Source organism: Electrophorus electricus, chromosome 21 (assembly GCF_013358815.1).
Source record: "Electrophorus electricus isolate fEleEle1 chromosome 21, fEleEle1.pri, whole genome shotgun sequence".
Classification (NCBI taxonomy): Eukaryota; Metazoa; Chordata; class Actinopteri; order Gymnotiformes; family Gymnotidae; genus Electrophorus; species Electrophorus electricus.
The window spans coordinates 13011336-13027051 of NC_049555.1; positions in this window are offsets into that span (position 1 = coordinate 13011336).

A 15716-nucleotide genomic window follows, 5' to 3' on the forward strand; every position below is an offset into this window, starting at 1 on the left:
CGAGATCAGACTCCGTAGTCTGAGTCCAGCTTGTACACGTGCCTGTAGCTGGAGGCGAGATCAGACTCCGTAGTCTGAGTCCAGCTTGTACACGTGCCTGTAGCTGGAGGCGAGATCAGACTCCGTAGTCTGAGTCCAGCTTGTACACGTGCCTGTAGCTGGAGGCGAGATCAGACTCCGTAGTCTGAGTCCAGCTTGTACACGTGCCTGTAGCTGGAGGCGAGATCAGACTCCGTAGTCTGAGTCCAGCTTGTACACGTTCCTGTAGCTGGAGGCGAGATCAGACTCCGTAGTCTGAGTCCAGCTTGTACACGTTCCTGTAGCTGGAGGCGAGATCAGACTCCGTAGTCTGAGTCCAGCTTGTACACGTGCCTGTAGCTGGAGGCGAGATCAGACTCCGTAGTCTGAGTCCAGCTTGTACACGTGCCTGTAGCTGGAGGGGAGATCAGACTCCGTAGTCTGAGTCCAGCTTGTACACGTGCCTGTAGCTGGAGGCGAGATCAGACTCCGTAGTCTGAGTCCAGCTTGTACACGTGCCTGTAGCTGGAGGCGAGATCAGACTCCGTAGTCTGAGTCCAGCTTGTACACGTGCCTGTAGCTGGAGGCGAGATCAGACTCCGTAGTCTGAGTCCAGCTTGTACACGTGCCTGTAGCTGGAGGCGAGATCAGACTCCGTAGTCTGAGTCCAGCTTGTACATGTGCCTGTAGTTTGAATCCAGCTGCTATTGCACTGAAGTGAAAATTAACTGCTGCATTAATTGCTTCCTGCTCTTCAGATGGCTCTTCTCGTCCTCATCACAGATGGAGAGGAGAGGGAGAACAGTCCAAACACGGAAAGGACAGACTCTTTTCCCAAACGCTCCTTCCCTTTCATTGTCTCTCCATTTCTCTCATCCCAAGGATGAGTGGATCTGAGTGAGTCTGTTGGAGCAGAATTAGGCCCCTGTTCCTTGGAGCCCTGTGAACTATATGCTTTCCATTCAAACGCTACAGTAGGAAAGAAAGAAGAAAGAAGAAAGAAGGGATGAGGACTCCTTCAGTGCTGGTGTCCTCTCTGTCTATCCACAGATCAGTTAATAATTTCGGTGTCTGCCACTCTCACATAAAGATCCACTTTGTTGGTGTTGGTTGGTGTAAATAGGGATGTAAAGTGTGTGTGTGTGTGTGTGTGTGTGTGTGTGTGCGTGCGATGTCCCTTTGTGCAGCTATATGTCCCCAGGGTTTCAGCAGGCAGTAATCATTGCTGTTAAACATTAATATGGACCAGATGAAGGGGGCAGGGCCTCCTGGCATCTCTGTTTTATGGATAATTTGAGGTTCTTTACACGGGATAAATGAGACTAGAGCAAACCGCAGGCCATACTGAGCAGTACCAGAGAAGAGCACACACACACTCTCATGCACAAGCACATACACACACGCACGCACAAGCACATACACATACTCACACACAGAAGCATGTACACACACACACACATGCACAAGCACATACACATACTCACACACAGAAGCACGTACACACACACACACACACACGCACACACACACACATGCACACGCACAAGCACATACACATGCAGACACACACACATACACACAGACACACACACACAGACACACACACTCACACACACACACACACACTCACACACACTGACACTTTGGCCTTTAGTCCTTCTTTGCTCTTTGATCATGGTCTCTTTAGACTTTAATGATCTTTTAGAAATATACAAAATATAGAATTAATTACAAACTTGCTTTACCAGATTAAAGTCACATTTACTAACAAGACCAGTGTGGTTGAGTGTAATAAATAGAGTAATATGTTCTTAGGGGACTCTAAGTGGAGACCAACTTTTGATTGTTGCTCCACTCCAGCATTCAGCATGAGGTGACAGGTTTCAGTATAGTTCTGTTTCAGTACTGTCCTGTTCCCGTAGTGTCCTGTTTCAGTATAGTCCTGTTCCTGTACTGTCCTGTTTCAGTATAGTTCTGTTTCAGTACTGTCCTGTTCCAGTACTGTTCTGTTTCAGTATAGTTCTGTTTCAGTACTGTCCTGTTTCAGTACTGTCCTGTTCCAGTACTGTCCTGTTTCAGTACTGTCCTGTTTCGTTCATTTTACATTTACATTTACGCCATTTAGCAGACACTCTTATCCAGAGCGACTTACAAAAGTGCTTTGTCATTTACTCATAGAATATATCCTAGTACAGTACAATAGGTTAGAATTAAACATACCAATGAACTAGAATACTGTAGAATACAGGGATGAATGCTGATACCTAGAAATGCAAAATACATAAGGTCTATCTTAAACAATGATAAATGCTATAAACAATAAGTGCTAGAGTTTGTTAAACAACATAAACAATGCCCTACAATAAGTACTAAATTAGTCAGTCAGTATAGGAGCAGGGTCAGATGCCCTTTAAATATTCTGCAAATAGATGGGTGTTCAGTTTGCGTTTGAAGACTGGAAGGGACTCTGCTGTTCGAACAGCACATGGGAGTTCATTCCACAATCTTGGAGCCAGGACATGAGACTTGAAGCAAGGTATTTCAAGCTGAGCTGTACTTGAGGTTTGAAGTACTCGAGGTACAGATTGGGCTTTGACCATTGACCTCATGTATGAAGGGGCTGGTCCATTTTTGGCTTTGTAGGCAAGCATCAAGGTTTTAAATCTCATGCATGCAGCCACTGGAAGCCAGTGAAGGGAGCGCAGCAGTGGACTAACATGTGTGAACTTCAGCAGATTGAAGACCAGTTGTGCTGCTGCATTCTGGATAAGTTGTAGAGGTTTGATGGCTCTTAGAGGAAGACCAGCACATAGCGAGTTGCAGTAGTTTAGCTTTGAGATCACAAGAGACTGCACAAGCACCTAGGCAGCTTCCTGTGAGAGAAAGGGCTGAATCCTTCATATGTTACAAAGGAGAAATCTGCAAGACCAGGTTAGATTTGAAACATGAGTTGAGAACGACAACTGGTTTTCCAAAGTTCTGCCCAGGCTATGGGCAGCTTCAGATGGTGATACCCGGGAGTTCTCGAAGGAAACTCTGAGGTCATGGTAAGGATAGGGAGTACCTGGGATGTACAGAAGCTCGGTTTTACTGGGGTTGAGCTTCAAGTGGTGGGCTGTCATCCATGACACGATGTCAGTCAAGCATGCTGAGATACGTCTGGAAACCTGCGTGTCAGAGGATAGAAAAGAAAGAAATAATTGAGTGTCATTGGCATAGCAGTGGTAGGAGAAACCATGAGAAGATATTACATCACCAAGAGAATGAGTATACAAAGAGAAGAGAAGGGGGCCTAATACTGAGCCCTGTGGAACACCAGTGGAGAGTCTACACGGTTTGGATGTGGATCCTCTCTGTGTCACACCTGATATGACCATCTCTCCAGATAGGACTGAAACCATCTCCAAGCAGAGCCAGTTACACCAAGCCTGGAGAGAACAGAGAGAAGAATGTTGTGGCTCACTGTATCAAAAGCTTCTGAAAGGTATAGAAAAATCAAAACAGTTTGGCCACTTTAGCAGCAGGAAGTTTCTCCATCACTGCTATGGGAGCCATTTCTGTAGAATGTGCCGGTTTGTAGCCAGTCTGATTGGGATCATGCAGCTGGTTCTGAGTAAGGAAAAGAGACAATTGATGATAAACTGCTCGTTCAAGGGCTTTTGAGAGGAAAGAGAGAAGTGATACCGGTCTGTAGTTGGTAATGTTGGAGCCGTCAAGTGTGGCTTTCTGGAGGATTGAGGAGAAAAAGAAGTCAGAGAGTTGGCAGTTGGGGAATCCACATTGGTTAGAGGAGTGGGAACAGAAGAAAAGGCCTGGCAGATTGCTGCAACCTTCTCCTCAAAGAAGGTGATATAATCCTCTGGAGTAAGAGATGAGGTAGGAGGGGGAGGGGAGGATTAAGGAGAGAAGGAAAAATAGTGAAGAGCTTGCGTGGATCGGATGCTGATGATTAAATTTTTTCTCTGTATTAGGATGACTTTGCAGATGTTACTTGCTGTGAGAACTTGGAAAGGAGAGACTGGTATGAGCTGAGGTCTGAATCTAGGTGAGTTTTCCTCCACTGCTTCTCTGCAGTCCTTAGTTCTCTCTTGTTGCAGTGGAGTGTTTCTGTTAGCCAGGGGGTGGGTGGGGAGGACTTAGCAGGTCTAGAGGAGAGAGGGCACAGAAGATTCATTGATGAGGAGAGTGTAGAAATGAAAGAATGAGTAACTGTATCCAAAGAGAGAGAGGATAGAGAGTCAGGGTGAGGAAGGGTGGACAAAATAGTAGAAGTAAGGGAAGAGGGAGTTATGGACATTGCCCGCTTTGTGAGTCGGAGGAGAGTGGGTGAGGGTGAGGTGGAATGCTGTCAATAGCGGAAGGATATAGGAGGAATGCAGCTTGTCTGATGGAAGGTTGAAGTCTCCAAGGAGAATGAGTGGATTTCCTTCAATGGGGAATTGACTCAGGAGGATATCGAGCTCATCAATGAAGTGATCTAGGGAACCTGGAGGGCGGTAGATGACAATGATAAAAGGTTTGGTGGGGAAAGACACTGTAATGGCATGAAATTCAAAACAGGAGATGGAAAGAGTAGAGAAGGAAAGTGGAGTGAAACGCCACTCTGGAGACATTAGTAAACCTGTGCCACCACCCCTGCCGAGACGCCTCGGAGAATGAGTGAATGAAAAGGCAGAGGACAGGGCAGCCGGAGTCGCCGAGTTCTCAGGGGTGATCCATGTTTCTGTCAGAACCAGGAAGTGTAGGGAGTGGAGGGATGCCAGTGCTGAGATGAAGTCAGCCTTCTGGACCGCAGACTGGCAGTGCCAGAGCCCTCCTGCCACCATCTGTGATGGTGCCGAACGTTGGGAGTAAGTGAGGTCACTGAGATTGTGATGTCTATGATGATAGTGTCGAGATCTGTGGGATATGTGGACATGAATTGTGAAAAACATTTCACATGCTTGATTTGAGGATATATGAGATGAAAGATTGAGATAATGAGATTGAGATTGAGAAGATACTTAGATGAGTTCGTGAGGTCCGGTAGATGAGATGTAGATGAACTGATAGAGAGTGCAACAAAGCCTTCTCCAGGTGTTGATACAGACATATATGTCTGCAGCAGAGTAGTTCAAATTTAAGTCAGTTTAATGAGTGCTGAGCTGCCCCTCAATTCACACCTAAGGCGAATTAGTAATTACAGCTAACAAGCAACTAACAAGTAGGTTCAGACAACAAGCCTTGAATTTTATCAGAATCTAAGGCAAAAGTAAACTCAGAGCCTACATTAACCAAATTTGTCTTCTACGTGTAGCCATGTGAACATCAGGCCATGGTCTGGACTGTCTTTAGCCACAATGACATCTGTTCCTCTGCTGTCCATTAGATGGCTGACTTGTTCAACAAACCTTGAGCATCTCCAATGCAGAGTGAGGGGTCCAGCCTGCAGACACAACACTCTCTCTCTCACACACACACTCACACACACACACACACACACACACACCCACACAAACACACACACACAAACGTATGCATACATACATATGCATGCATGCACACATACTCAAACACACCCACCCGCATGCACATACATGCCTGAATACACACACACAGACACACACACACACACACACACACACACACACACACACACACACACTGTGGAAGGAGAGGGACAGCATGATGCTAATCTGCAGATTCTCTGCCTAAGAGAGTGGAGAGTTATCTGGAGGGAGCCTGGGACACTGCACATCCATGCAACACTAACATTTTCATATCCATATGAGCTGGACAAAAACATGTGAAAACCTACAGAAAGAGCACCTCACAGAGTGCACGCTGTCGGATGGTACTGGCCTCTGAATCGGCCCGTCGGATGGTACTGGTCACAGAATCGGACTTGTTGAGTCGATGCGCAGCACTCTGAGCTGTCATTTAAGCCTTTTCTCGTGGATCATGAAGAAAGGCTAGAAACCCCGCCCCTTCACGCCGCCCTTATGAATAAGTAAGTGTGGAGGCCATCCTCTACCCTTTCACTGTTCTCCCTAATGCCCAAGCTTTTAAGATGCAGATTGCGCCATGCATAAAACATCTCCCACTCAGCAGCCGTGATGAAAGATTGAAGAAATGCCATATGCTGAAAAAAAACATCCAGAGGAAGAAAGAGACAGAGAGTGAGAGAAACAAATAAAAGAGGGAATCAAAGCTGTTTTAACATTAAGCCAGGGATTCAAATAACTTCTGCTCTCTCATAACTGTCAATTATCTTAATTTGCTGTAGTGAAAAATGGCATTTTTTGTTGTTTTTCTGAAGAATTGTGCCAGCATGAGTGAGAAGTCTGCTATTTTGGAGTGTGCGTAGGCCCCGCCCACTGTTCAGAAAGGATTAAATCAATTATGCTGATTCTGTATTTACTCCTTGCATAGACAGAGTCGCTTGTAATTAGCTTATTGCTTTTGATGTGATGTAATTCAACGAGACCGCTGGAAGAAGGGGGGAAAAAGGAGAGAGAGAGGGAGCGAGAGAGAGAGAGAGAGAGAGAGAGAGAGAGGGGCGCCAGGGCTGCCGAGTTTTTGGTCATCCCTTTGTTCCAGCCCAGTCAGAGGTGAAGAGGTGGGTTCTACCTGAGTGGAGTTGGACAGAGGGCAGTGAAGAAGGGAAAGGAGATCTGTGCTCCAGGGGCCGTGCCGAGCTCTGCTCAGGGTAAGACCACCCAAAGCTCTGGCGTCAGGCCTCCACCAACATTCATTACTCCCCCGGAGTCTCTGCGCAGACCTCCTACCACCTTATATATGCACACACAATTACCCTTAAGAGTGCCTTACCCCAGAGTTGCCTCTCCCCTGCCCCTCTACCGTCTCTTGGGGTGCTGAGGCCCCGCTGGCTGTGCTGCTCGCCGTCTGACTGACTGATGTAGGTGGTCACAGTTGCAAGGTGACCAGCAAGGGGGCCGGGGGCCGTGGGTTTCAGAGTGTGTCCTGTGCAGACGATGCTACCTGAAAATATCAGGTAGCTTGGAAAGAGGCGAGAGACAGAAGTGTGTACGTGTGTAGATGGAGTCAGATTCGGATGGGCTCAGATGGGCCGTGTTGGGTAGTGTGTGTGTAGGACAGAGTGTGTGTGAGGATACATTTAGCACCGTTCCTCTGGTGCGGCCCATGGCGTGGCCGGTGAGAACAAACACCCGCATGCAGGCATGCACGTGCACCCATACCCACATGCACACACACACGCACACAGCCACAAATACACACACACACAGTGTGAAGTGTCTCACACACATATACACAAGCACGTACACAATGTGTCCCACACTCAAACGTTATCCCCAAAACACACATATACACACACACACATGCACACACACACACACACACACATTGACAAGACTCAGTAGTCTTTGTGTGAGAGGACAGTATTCGACATATGGCTGGGGGCCTAAAACTCACACAACTGCTGCCACGGTTACTAAAAAATGCTTTGTGGCCGTCTGAACATCCCATAGTAAAACAAACTCGTATTCTGTGTTCCCGCAGCAACAGTTTAATGACTGAGAGACCTGAAACGTCAACCATATTCAAAAATGCAAGAAAAAGAGAATATGAAAAAAGATCTTTTGGAAAGTGCAGGACCCGCCGCATGCACGTGCTGTTTGAGTTGGCAGCGTTGGCGGTATCGCATCAGGCGAACGCCGAGTCTCGAGACAGAAGGAGCAAACTATCGCTGCCTGCCCGAGATGCCACTCTGGGCGTGACAACGGCAAAGCCAGCCAGCGAAAAAACTCCGGACTCCACACTCATGCGGAGCACCAGCGACCCGATCTGAGCTTCCTCATTAGACGCGTGCAGCCCAGTTTACGCGTGATTACATTTACCACTGTTAACAAGGAGAAGGAACCCCTGAGTACATTACAGCTGCGCATCCTAATGACGTTGACGTCTGTGGACCTCACTGAGATCCCAGTCATAATTCTGACATGTGCATACACGCAGGAAGTGTTGCCATGGCTTTACCATAGAAGGCGCGAGCAGACGGATGTTCACACTCATTATAAGACCCATCGAACTATGATAAAACTTTAATGATCTATAGACAAATATGACATACACAGTGGTTTCTGAGGTCCTGTGACTCTTATGAAGGCTGTGTGTATGTGTAACAGTTCTTTCTTTTTCTTACATCACCCAGGGGCTTCCGGGATGCTACTTCCCCAACTAGCCACGAATTGTCTGTCCGCTCACTCTCTCACGGGGTTATGGAGAAGTCAAGGGAGATGGAGCGAGAGAAAGAGAGAGGGAATGAAAACGTAGGAGAGAGGATCTGATTTTTACACCATAACGTGTAATGAGACAGCGTGTGGTGTTTCATTTTGGAAGCCTCAACAACACCAAATAACAATTACATCAATAAAAGACCATGAAGGTGGGGAGAGGGAGACAGAGAGAGAGAGAGAGAGAGAGAGAGAGAGACAGAGAGAGAGACAGAGAGAGCGAGACAGAGAGAGACAGAGAGAGAGAGAGAGACAGAGAGAGAGAGAGACAGAGAGAGACAGAGAGAGAGAGAGAGACAGAGAGAGAGAGAGAGAGAGAGAGAGAGACAGAGACAGAGAGAGACAGAGAGAGAGAGACAGAGAGAGAGAGAGACAGAGACAGAGAGAGACAGAGAGAGAGAAAGAGAGAGAGAGAGAGGGGGGGAGAGAGAGAGACAGAGAGAGAGAGAGAGAGAGAGGGAGAGAGAGAGAGAGAGACAGAGAGAGAGAGAGACAGAGAGAGAGAGAGTCTTTCTGGCTGGTGGCTGGGAGGTCACTGTCTTCATCAGGGTGGAATGGGGTGGCCCCTGCAACAGGAGAGAGGCGCCGACTCTGGCCTGCGGTTGGGAGACATGAAAGCGTTTTGCGGGGGCCAAGCGGAGTGGGTGAGGGGTGGGGGGCTACTGGCTTGGGGCCCCCAGAGCGCAGCGCCGTGCTGCTCCCAACCCAAGGAGCCCGGCCAGCACCCTCCCAGAGCGGGCCACGGCAAGAATGTGCTCCCATCGTCCAACAGGGAACCGCAACTCCAAACAACACCCTGAGAACACCGCTGCTGACAAAACTGTTCTGTCGACACACACAAACACACAGCCACACACATACACCCACACACACCCACCCACACACACGTAAGCACACACACACCTACACACATGCACACACTCGAGCAACCCAGATGGACATCTATGCAAACACTTTCACACAAACACAAACCAGTGATACAAAAATGCACTTTTTAAAACACACACACACACACACACACACACACACACACACACAAACAGTCTGACACAGATGTCGTTTTGCATTTTACATATGCACCCACACACATGAGCCACATGCGCACATACAAACTGACAAACAGTCCTGCAGAAACATAAACTAACAAACAAGCAAAAAACAATCTCTCTCTCTCTCTCTCTCTCTGTCTCTCTCTCTCACACACACACACACACACACACACCCTTAGCCAGGCCTAAGGCTTCTTCAGCTGCTTTTACAAAAGAAAAAGACAAACGTAGCCTCCCTTGTCTCAGCCGGGTTCTGGCATGCGGCTCCTTTTTCTTTTACCATGTCGCTACCCCCAGACAAAGGAGGCTTTGTTTTTCATTTTATTGCTACCAATTAAGCAGTTCAACTCGATATCTGTCATCAAGACGGTACCCTGAGGTCAGCTGTCAGTACGCTGAGACTGAGAAGAAAACAAGTCTCCACCGTTTTTCGGGAAACTCCATCGTCACCCCAGACCGAAGCTCCCGGGCTGAATGGATAGAGTGGATAGAACAGGATAGGGGCTGGATGGTGTGTTTTCCAAAGTGGCCATCCAGTTTTCCGATATGCCAGCGTCCAAAATATCAGATGGCATTTGTTTTATTTAGAATGATAGGAATGAAGTGCGAGTCCGTACATGGTCACACAAAACGAATGAAACTACCGGCGCTGCCGTAGAGGTGATCCAAAGGTCGGACGCGTCACATACAGTATGAATTACACATTACGTTTGACATTTTAGAGTAAGGAAAGATAAGGAGGTTCAAATGAATCGTAATTACAGAAGACAATAAACATGTTAAATGAAACACTGAAGTTTGAAGTATAAACATGCTGATACACACTCCCTGACAGTAGGAGGCAGCATAGACTGATGGATCAAGGTAATGCGCTCTCTCTCTCACACACACACACACACACACACACACACACACACACACACACACACACACACACACAGAAATGAAATGAGTGGTTTCAGAAGAGTAGCAAAGTGTCCTTGCCTCGGGCCCAGTGTTCTGCCAATACGTTTAGCAAACTCACACTCACACACACACACACACACACACACACATCTGTTGAACAGATAGCATGGCTGTGGGGAGCAGGGCAGGGTGACAGCAAAGAGACCGAAAGACAGACAGAGAGAGAGAGAGAGAGAGAGAGAGAAAGGGACAGATGGAGCAGTAAGCATGTGCCTTCCTTGAGCCTTTACTGTGTGGACTTTAGCTGTCAGTCCTACTCCCTTGTTTTCCTGCCTCCAACGCTCACTCTCTCCTCTATCTCTCTCTCCCTCTCTCCTCTTTTTCACTCCTTTTTTATGACAAACCCTTCTCCCTCCATCTCTCCGTCTATCTGAAATCACTATAGGGCCAGACCTGGGCCAGATGCTCATGTAGTTGTTGGTGGCCACTATACCACCCTGACCCTCAACAGTGGTTGCTTCACACACACACACACACACACACACACACACACACACACACACACACACACACACACACACACACACACACACACATACACACACAGAAACACAGGATGCGTAGAGATCTGTCTCCCTAAATCATCAACAAGCGTTCCACTTCCCAAGCCAAACCAGCAGTCAGCGGGGAGGACAGTATTTTAGTTACCCCACCCCAAGCACACTGTGAATGTCCCCAGAGTTCAGTTTAGGCCTGGCAGTGATTTTGAGGATATTCTACGGCCAGCGGCACAAATGAAATATCACTCTTCCTCCTCCTTTACACGGTTCCCAAGGTATCATTTCTGCATCACCAAATAACAGAATGATTCCCATGTAGGGTCTAGCAAAACTAATCTGGGTGTAAGACAGAGGAGACAGCATCTCCTGGCGCAGTAAAAGATAACCCGATCATGTCTTAAAGGATGCAAGCATCTCTCCACCTGTGTAACAGTAAAGCTCGTCAGCCCCTGTACCCCTAATTAGTCTGCAATGAGGTCTGAAAAGGAGAGACTGTCCATCTGCTCATGCAGCAAATCAGCCATTAGGTAGAAAAAGATGAACCAGTGTAAGAACCAAGCAGAGGGGCATGTGGAGTGGCGGATGACAAATGAGTTCATCAAACCCAAAAATACATCTGAGTGTCTGTCTCTATTTAAACACATATGTGCAGCCATTTTTACTCTGTAATTTCATGTTAGCAATTAAAACCTCCTGGTCTGTCTCTGGGGTGTCGGGCAATTTACCGAAATAATGCCTTAAATCAAATGCTTCCCTCCATGACAGACTCCTGTCTCTCTCTCTCTCTCTCTCTCTCTCTCTCTCTCTCTCTCTCTCTCTGTGGAGGAATCTGTGATTCAGACAAACCGCAGTCTGCCATCCCTCACGCTGTCGTCTCTCGCAATCACTCGCGCTCTCCCCAAATCGCTGACTAATCATCGGCTACAGCGAGAGCATGTCTCTCGCTCATCACTTGGGGCATGCTGTTTACACAGAGCGCTTCGTCCTTTGCGTTTTTTAAAACTGACCACTGATTTACGAGGTCGTCCGCGCAGGACTCGGGACTCGGATGAAGAGCAGTCGTGCCAGGTCTAGCTTCGCACTGTAGGACTGCCGCAATTCCGACACGGCCAAGCAGTGTCAACGGTTTGGTATTTGAGGTTAGGGAGGAGATGAGAGAGAGCTATTGTTTCTCAGCTAACTCAAGGCCAAGAGCTTTTCTCTGTTTACACACATGATTATACACGATTCCTACCCAGTTATTACTGTTTCACAACCACACAGTAACTCTGCTCTAATTGTCAGCCAGTGACTGATTAAGTCTCCACATAAACATTATGTTAAGCATGTGTGTGCTTTGCAAAGCCTGCGATTAGCAAATATTTCTCAACACGTGACCGTCGGGCGTTTTCTGACTCCAGCTGACACAAACGCAAAAATAAGATAAAGTCCTGATTCCTAATCCACCCGAAACCTCCCATCTCTGCAATCTTAGCCAAAGGTTAAAAGGTCGTGGCCTTGTTCGTCTAGCTGACTGCGCTTGCTGACACTGATCTTTGACCTAGAGAGGTCAAGCCAACCTGGTAGGCAGAGGAACGGCAGAAAGATGACACCCTCTACCATTCCTGCCAGTCTGCGGAGGACCTCTGGTTATTCAGCCACCTCCCTGCACTGCTGAGAAAGCAGCGTGCAGATCTGCAGAGGGCTCCTCGAAATAAACAAAAGGAGTAAATAACAGTTTACCATCATTTGCTAAGATGGAACAATATGAAAATATTATAAAATCCCACTGTGAAACCTCCACAAAATTAAACCCATGGCCACCATAAAAGTTAAAAAGTAATGTTAAGACATTTTTTGCCCCTTTTAATGATAAGAATGTTATATGCGGGCACAGCCATGGTCACAAATTCAGATGCCACCTGCGAATTATTGGCCCGTGGTGAGTTTTTTCCCCTCCAACACACACCAGTGTGTTGTGTGTTCTGTATCGGCACTGCCAATCCGAGCCAGGTTCAGGCAGAGGACGCCCACCGCTAGCACATCTGCGCGGCAGCTGAGGGGAGATCTCCTGCCCAAAATGACACTCTCCCGCCTCAGCAAATCACAGAGCCCGAGGGGGCTTTGGCACTGACTCCATAGTTGTCCGTTTTATAAAAGACAAATAAGCACAAACCCCGGGCTCCTGTCCAAACAGCCGTCCCCGAGACCATGTTAAAACGAAGACTTTTCCCTGGCTGACGTGCGATCGCCGTGCACGCGTTAAAAAAAATCAGTGGCGCGCGATTCTTTATGAGACGTTTGGTCTGTCCTAGTTCAGTTGCACGTGCCTTAATTAATCTCTCCCCGGCGTAATGCCACACAACAACAATTTGCAAAACTACTTGATGGCTTCAAAAGCTTTAACCAGTCAACGGTGGTCTTTGGTGAGAGAGAATGTGGAAAGTGTTAGTGCTAGGTGTGTGGCAGGCCACTTCTCTTAATCTTTTCCCCGTGCAATTTTTTAAACGTCTGTGTACACGTCGACAGGGTCAAACTGTTTGTTTGACATGGTGATATCATTGTGAATGCCCCGCATTACGGTGGTCTCCTATCAAACAAACCATCACCAGCTGTTTGGTTTCTTTTATTTTATTAATTTTTTTGGTTCTTTACACTGAGCTGAGGTGCTGTCACGTTTGGCAAGGAAGGAGGTTACTATCTGCAGGAAAATGTCAAAGACGTTTGAAGTCTATTCTAGAATAAGCTATTGAATCTCAAAGGTCATTACAGTGATAAGTGATCAGTCAAGGAGACAGACATAGCAATGATTCTAACGATAAACACAATGACACAGCAGTTATGATTGCAGTCACTTTGTCAGACACATCGTCTACCTTCTCGCTGATTGCTTTATTAGTTACACTTAGAAGGATTTTTATAGACTGTATTTTTTACTGTATGCCATCTGCTGCCTTGTCACAGACAGCACAGTGGCCTGGTAGTGGGTGTTCTTCCAAACAAAAGTGTATCAGTCACATCAGAGTGGTTGGAGGTTCACATGTGTCAGTGTTACTGTTGGGTTGAGGAGGGTGTGTCACCCAAAACTATCCAGCCAACAGCAGTGTGGGAGCATTGAAGGATGGTTGACCCAAATGACACCACTGCAGAAGAACTCTAAATGTAGATCTACTGTAGTGTTTCTAATTAATGAATGTTTCTAAAGTGGGTGATGAGCGTATGAAAATGACAAAGTTAATGTCAATATTGTTGATGATTCTCAAGCATATTTCTCTCTGTCTCACCCACTTACACAAAAGCCGCCCCCATACACACACACACACACACACACACACACACACACATTCATGCACACACATACACACACGCACGCACACACAAGCACACACACACACACACGCACACACATACGCACACATACACACACACACACACACACACATTCGTGCACACACACACACACACACACACACACACACACACACACACACACACACACACACACACACACGCAAACCCCCCCACCCCCCAGACACACACAGATCTGCTAAATAAGATCATCACTGTGGCCTAATAAAAGGCATTAGGGTGAACATGTGGAGACGACTCAAGGCTTCCCTGACTCAGCCCTGCAAATGGCCTCTAAGTGCAAAAAAGCCACTTTTGGGTTTCAACATCAAAGCCATTAATAAAGGAAGGATAACCAGAAGCCCCTGCAGTGCTGGCCAAACCAAACACACAATTAAACACATACCGGGCCGTGCCGGAAAGCGCCTTTCAGTACTGCTCAGATTCAGCACAAGTGGTTGCTGAAAAGCTCAACCCCAAGCTAATGGGAGACAACATCGCTCCATCCCCAGATGAGTACATAACAGGCTGCAATTCAAGCAGAAACAAACAGTGAAAACAAGCAGAATCGCATCTGACAAATAGCCTTTATTAATCCAAATTTATTCAATCGCTTAACATCCTGCGTGGTGTTTGTGTTGTATTCAGGGCATGCGAGTACGATGACGAAGGCCGATACGGATGCGTGAGGCCAGCGAGTACTATACCATGGCTGACAGTAACGCAAGACTACAAGGGCATCAGATGCGTCGGGACACACTCCCACTCAATGTCCTGCGTCAGATACGTCAGGACACACTCCCAATCAATGTCCTGCATCAGTATTTATAAGCGTTTCTGATTGGAAGTCATAACATTGTTACTTTAGTTACTCGTGGGGCTGCCAAACCCCCAAGTATGGACTCACACAAGAAAAAATGGTGAGGTCATGAGTTTAACATATGGACGCAAAGCAAGCGAAATAGTTGTCAAGTCTGAAAAAGGATCCACAGACTGTTTATTTCAACAAGCCTTTTTGACAACAGGGTAATTATTATTTATTGTTTTAGCAGGAAGAGTTGTGAGAGGATGAATAATATAAAGTGAATTAGTTTGAACCCAAATTTGACCATGTCCACACAACAGACTGTTAAGGTTTTAATATGCTTTTTTAGTGGAAACTTGATTGTTCATATGAGGAGTATTTTGATCATAATTGCAGGCAAACTCAGTGGTGTCATTGTGCATTATGTTTTTACAGTTCCCTTTTATTATTTTATATGCACCCAAATGTCCACTATTCCTCTACTTCTCAGCTTTTGGTACCGCTAATAGTGCATCCGATATTATGCACATTGGAGGCCACAGACAGCCTAATAATTTAATTTAAATTAATGCAAATTATCAAAGAGTGGCCTTTCGTATTTATTTAACTCTGAAGGATCACAATATGGCACTTCAGTCTTTTGTCCCTTTGATCTGAGTGCGTTACACTTAGTTGGGTTTCAGGCTAGAGGACAATGAAAATAGTTGGCACTTTGTACAGACTGCCAAGCGGAAGCACAAGTCTACTGGGGTCTTGGGCTGTGTTTTCCTTTACTCTGGGAAGTCCAGTGGGCTCA